Genomic DNA, 6,494 nt, shown 5'->3' with positions numbered 1-6,494 from the left:
TTTCATTGCATTTTCTGCTCTTTTCATGACATTAATTTTCTGCTCTTTGCATGAAATTATTCAAATGTAACTTGTACTCGTAGGAACTCATTGTGTGTGGAATTAAATTCTGCGACTGACAAGTATCCACTTTGCATTCATTTTTGTAACACATCAAGAGAAAAAAAAAAAAAATGAATTTTCATTGTATTTTCTGCTCTTTTCGTGACATTATTCAAATGTCACTTGCAGGAACTCATTGGTTTCCCCTCCCAAAATGTTTACCTCGAAGAATGACATTATCATCTTGAATCTGGCTGATTCTTTTAAAGTTGATTTTGATATTACTTTTTTTAATTGGGAGACTCATTTTTTACCAGAAGAATTCCCCTAATAACAAGGAAGAGAATTATGATTTATAAGAAAATTAACAGACCAAAAATGATCACTTAGTAAAAATGATAAAAACGCTTAGTTTTATGATAAAAAGACGTCCCTCCATAGCAGGGGCTGAGACATCCAACAAAACATCCCAGCACAGTATAGACATTCATCTTCTGAATGAACGCAATTCAACCTCCTTCCTAGTATAAATGTAAAGATGGCAGGAGTTTTATAAGTTCATGACCGACCGTGTAGCAAGATCCGTTGAACAATAACTTCATAGAAATCTAGAATCCATCAGGGTACATGATGAAAGAGCTTCAGCTCCTTTAACCACAAATATGAACATAGTAAGATTGGCATCAGTTAAAAGTCATCAATTATTTACAAGTAACAGCCGTGTCATTGCATGTAGTGAGATAATAGTTCAAAAGAGTAAACTAAGAATAAAATATTATATCGTTACAAAGAATCTTACAGAAAACAGACCATCAATGCTACGAGAACTACTACACTACTACACACTTTTTATGATGAATATATTACACAAACCCTCTTGGGCGTTGTCACAGGAGGTCAGATTATCTTCAGATACGGAATCACACTACAGTCAAAATTTCTTAACTATAGCTTGCAATTGTGCCATGTTCGGCAGAATCAACACAGTACACAAACAACTGTCTTCAATATCACAATGCCATCAGTTACCAGCGTCTTTTCAGTGGATCTTACTTGATGACTTATCACCAAAATGAAGGATCACAAGTGCCAAGAAAAATGCCCTAGAGAACAAATGACGAGAAATATCAAGAACACTGCATCTACATGCCAACAACATCCCATCAAATTAGGTAAGAGAATTATCAAATCCTGAAAAAGCTGTAATAGAATGCTCAAGCCCTCTGAGCGGTATAGATCTTCGATGTCAGAGAAGCCTTTCCGAATCACAAATTAATTTTGGAATAGACATGGTTGACCAGCAAATGGATGTTTGAGCCACTTAGCAATTGATGCCACACTGTTCTAGGTCTGGTCCTTTGATCCTGGTTGTGAAGGGATCTATACGAACCCATAACAAAGAGAAAATAGATGCCAGAAGAATTGACCAAACAATAACAATAGTTGGAGTGCGGTTCTGGCGACCCATCAAACCCTTGAGGAAAGGATAAAGGTGAACAATCACCTAAAAAGCAAAAAAGAGTTTTCCAAACAGGGGACCCCATGATCTATAACCGGTACTGATAGCATATGAGATGCCCGCCACCACACCTACAATGTTAATTATAAGCAAAGTGGTTGGGGGGATAAGGAGAGCAGTCCATTTGATCATATACAACTTTGCAAAATCACCACCTTCATCTGAAGCTTTTGAGGTAACAGTGAAGTTTGTGTCAACGCCAGCAAGGACCTTTAGTAATCCTTGAATGACTGCAAAGAGATGAGCAGACACACCTCCAATCACCCAGAACTGCTCATTCCTCCACCATTCATCAATGCCAACCCCGCTACATCGCATTTCTAGTATGCCAGTAGCAAAAATGGATAAAAATAATGAAATGAACCATAAACTTGCAAGAGTGCTAATCTGCAAATCAACAAATGAAAGTTAGAAGGGTCAGAACAATCCAACGTCTGTTAAAAGACCAGTTTTAACCAGATAGTGAGTAGAGGCTAAAAATCTACCTCAGGAATAATGAATTTCCCAGTAAGAAGACATATTGCCAGCAATGTACAATATGCAAGCAGAGGAATAGAAGTGATAGGAAGTGGTGTTTATATATGCCAGCCTCTCCAACCATTTGAGCCTTCCAGTATAACCATACCAAATTGGAAAATGCCTGCTAAGAAGAATTTCCACAGAGCCCAAAGCCCATCGCAGAACTTGGTTCAGACGATCAGAAAGATTAATTGGAGCAGATCCCTTGAATGCAGGGCGAGGAGGCATACAGTATATTGATCGCCAACCATGAGAGTGCATTTTAAAGCAAGTCAAAATATCTTCTGTCACAGACCCATATATCCAACCAATCTGCACAAGATACAAAATCCCAATCCATTAAAAAATTAAATCTCAGTTATGCTAGGCCCAAAGAACCAAATATAGGCACTATTATTCGCAAATTGGTGGTTATGGTTTTACCTCTTTTCCCCAATCTGACTTGTCTTCATAACCACAGCTGATTACATGGATTGCTTCTTTTAATAAATCAGCAGGAGTTGCAGATTGTGGCACGCCGCTATTCTCCATTTGAGTGGATGCCACAAAGACAAGGGATTGACCAAATTTTTTCTCCAAGCTTTTTTGGAACACCAGCGGGGATTTTTCATCATCAAATCCTATGTATAGTTAGCAAACAATGAAATATGTAAGGCAGAGGCAATATAAAAATGTGGCATCTAGTAGCTTAAGAAACTGTTTAGAAATTGGCATTTACCTTCCACACCTCCTTCTATGTCTTCCAGACTACTGAATATGGGGACAGTTGAATCAGTTGGCCTGTCTAATTTTTTTGTGTCGTTGTACTTCTTGTTTGATTTTCTGCTCTTCTTTCTAGGTCCACAACAGCTTGAAAAATGGATCTTACCTTTGTGAGGAGGCTCATAACCATAGAGGGCTTGCCTGTTGAAAACGCACCCTGTGCCCACATAAACAGGCCCCTGTATCCCATCCAAACCCTTCAAATTGATCTGCAAACAATCCAGTACAATATTTTAGTTTCAAAAGCGCATAAAGCAGCATACGCAAATGCAAGTCTGTAACAATGCAATTTGATCAACACTCACATCAAAAAAGACTGTATTGTGATTAGCATATCGATCATTTCTGTCAATGCCATCAAACCTTTGAGGGAACTGAACATAACAGACTTTCTTCCCAAGAGTAGGATCCATCATAAAACACATTGCCTCACGAAGGGCCCTGCTGTTGTTTATATAATGGTCACAATCAAGATTGAGCATATAAGGGCCATTGGTAAGAACTGCGGAAACACGAACCTGTAAATAAATAACAAGAGGAACATTCTTACTAAGAACAACATAATTTTAAAAAATCAAATTTAAAAGGCAAAATAACTTTTCCAGATTTTGGTTTAGCAAATTACTTACCAATGGTTGCTAGATGAGCACGATGGGTGAGGAGAGTGGAAATGCTACTGGCAACGTAATGGAAATTAGGATTTCTGGGTGCAATCTAGGAGCAGTGGTAGCTGGTTGTGAAGTAGCTCAGAGATTGGAGGGATGTGTGCAGCTTATGAGCCTTCCCAGAAGTGCAGGAAGCATTGTATTCAGGTCAGAGCAGGTGAGTATTTGATTAATTTTTCCTTTTGAATGGATTCTGCAGGGTGCAGAGTTCCTGACCAGATCAAGCTTTATATGGTTACTTCCACAGGCATAAGCCAACTTCATACAAGCAAAATCGGCAAAATCAAGCATCACTTCTTTCAGTCCATCGAATTTACAGAATCGATCCATCCATGCACTCAGCAATGGCATTTTCTCTGGATCTATAAAACGCTATCGGTAGCCTTCTCGAGGACTTTGATAATCGCTGACAAACCACCCAATGCGATGTCAAGCAAGCCGATTTGATCCCCTCCAAAATACGATTTTCCTGAGAAGCACTGGTTGGTTCGCAGCGCTTCCTATCAAAAGAAAGTTTGTAACGTTATCTTCCACTGCTTTTTGTAGCTACTCGCCATGGCCAGCGAAAACTCCTCGCAGACATGGATAGAACTGAGGGGCACACATTAAAACCAGGAGTATATTGGTTATTGAATAAAAAAATAATATTTTTAACTTTCGATTACATGGACTGCAATGATAAGCGGGTATGTGAAGAATGAGCTGTTCCAGGAAGCAATTCAACTCTATTCTCAAATGCAATGTGCTACTATACAACCTGATAATTTCACATTTTCCTGTGTACTTAAGGCCTGTGTTGGCTTATCAGCTCTGCAACAGGGCAAACAGATTCATAATCACATAATTCGACTTAATGGAGTGAAGCATGATGTGGCTGTAGAGAATGCCCTTGTGGTCATGTATTCTCAATGCAACAGATTAGACATTGCACGCCAAGTGTTTGACACAATCTCTCATAGAAATGTCGTCTCTTGGAATTCTATGATTTATGGTTATTCTCAAAATGGGTATCCTGAAGAGGCCCTAGAATTGTTTCGTGGAATGCAGAGTGATGCCGTGGAGCCTAATTGGATCACCATTATGGCTCTGCTCCCGGCCTGCGGATACTTGGGAGTTGTGCGACAGGGGAAGGAGATTCATGGGGTATGTAATTAAGAGTGAAATAGAGGCTGATGTTTTGGTGGGAAATGCCCTCATAGACATGTATGCTAAATGTGGGAGTATAGAAACTGCGTGCAAAGTCTTCGATGAAATGCCAGTGAGAGATTTGGTGTCGTGGAATACAGTAATTGCAGGGCAGGGAATTAATGGGCGTGGGGAGGAAGCCATAAAATATTTTTTTCGAATGCAGGAGGATGAAGCAGGGTTGAGGCCAGACAGTATTACCTTTATTTCGCTTCTGTCTGCGTGTAGCCATGCAGGCCTCGTCGAGGAAGGATGGCTATATTTCAAGAGCATGAGTGAAGATTATGATATCACTCCTGAGGTTGAGCACTATGCATGCATAGTGGATCTTCTAGGTCGTGCTGGACGAATAGAAGAGGCATACAAATTCATCCAAGAAATGCCACTGGAACCCAGTTATGGATAGAACTGAGGGGCACACAATAAAACCAGGAGTATATTAGTTATTGAATAGAAAAATAAGGAAAATAGCAGATAAGGAAAGGATCGATGAGATATGAATGCAGGCGATTACTAAGAATGAACTAAATTACCTTATCATCTACAAAGGCAGCCCAGAAACGAGCAATGGCTCGGTCATATGGATCTTTGGGAATTCTTGTGAACAGGGTTCGATTTCAGCAGCAGCTCGCTCTTAGCTCTGAGATTCTCTTCCGCGAACTGTTCATCGATACGTTTAAGAGCAAGTGCTATGCGAACTCGCGCACAATGAAGGGACTCAGAGTCATACCCAACCGCTTTACCTGCCCCTTTTCTCCCGTTTTCTTATTTCAGTTTTCGATCAACGATCAAAATTCGTTCAATTGTCTAACATCACAGATCTACGGGCGACCATAGAACACCAAGGCGGCTGGGGCAATTCATCTCAAAGGGAAACGCCTTACGGCGTAAAAATAAACGAAAAAGGAGCCCCCCTAGAGTCATATTTAAGCTCTTTTCTTACTCTCGAAAGATGAAAAGGTCATCAAGTACCTCTTTTTTCGAACTCGTTAAATTAAATGAATTGACATCATCTCAGTATACGTTTACCCCTTTTTCAGGCCGGGATTAACTATTTACGAAAAGGAACACCTTGGTTGACATGGTCAAGAGGTTCTCTTGAATATTGTTTTCTACATTTTTGGGTTAGAGAGACAAATTACGAAAAGGAACCTGATGGAGTTTTCTTTTTTTTCTCTTTTCAAACTCTCTAAATATGAAAAAATACACCGAGTTACTCTTCCATCAGACTCGTAAAAAATTAAATGACGAAAGACTTGTCACCATGACGATGTTGAGTTTCTCCTTCCTAGGACTTGTAAAACTTACTTGGATGGATTCATTCGAAGAATGAACTTACACGACAAGCATATGTTATCCCCTTCAAGCGTGTGATTAAAAATAATTGGGGTACTCACTAGAAATAGTGGGGGAAAGTGAAAGTGAAACATCTCTTGTATAGGTAGCATATCGCTCTTGAACATGACACTTATTTGTTTCTTGTGTTGGGTTTGGGATATCCTCACTCAGTCACTTGTCTTTCCAGATTTGGGTGATCCATTTTGCCTCACATATGACTATTCCACTTCGTCGTCATGACCCTTGGTCCTATGTTGAGTCAAATGTTGCCACACTTTGGAGTCGTGTCGTCGATATGTTCAAGAGAAGTCCTATCTGCAGTTTACTACCTATATGTTGTCTGATCTTTTGCTACAGTCCTGTATCATACTCATTAATTCCACTTTATTCCTTGTTTCGTGTCGATGATGAGGGAATCATTATGGCCCTCCTTCGACAGGTCATTTCCTGTCAACTTCAGCTCA

At 39.7% G+C, this 6,494-nt stretch overlaps 1 pseudogene; it reads right to left on the bottom strand.

The window, feature by feature from the left end:
• Window positions 1–775: 775 nt before the first annotated feature.
• LOC149221857 (putative cellulose synthase A catalytic subunit 2 [UDP-forming]) lies at window positions 776–3,858 on the bottom strand (annotated as a pseudogene).
• Between the last annotated feature and the right edge of the window lie 2,636 nt (window positions 3,859–6,494).

Source organism: Pinus tabuliformis, chromosome Q, assembly GCF_031772625.1.
Source record: "Pinus tabuliformis cultivar Carrire ecotype Pingquan chromosome Q, CPIR1, whole genome shotgun sequence".
In the NCBI taxonomy this organism is placed as follows: domain Eukaryota; kingdom Viridiplantae; phylum Streptophyta; class Pinopsida; order Pinales; family Pinaceae; genus Pinus; species Pinus tabuliformis.
Note: the sequence above shows the minus strand (reverse complement) of the source record. Positions and strands in the feature narration are given on the sequence as shown.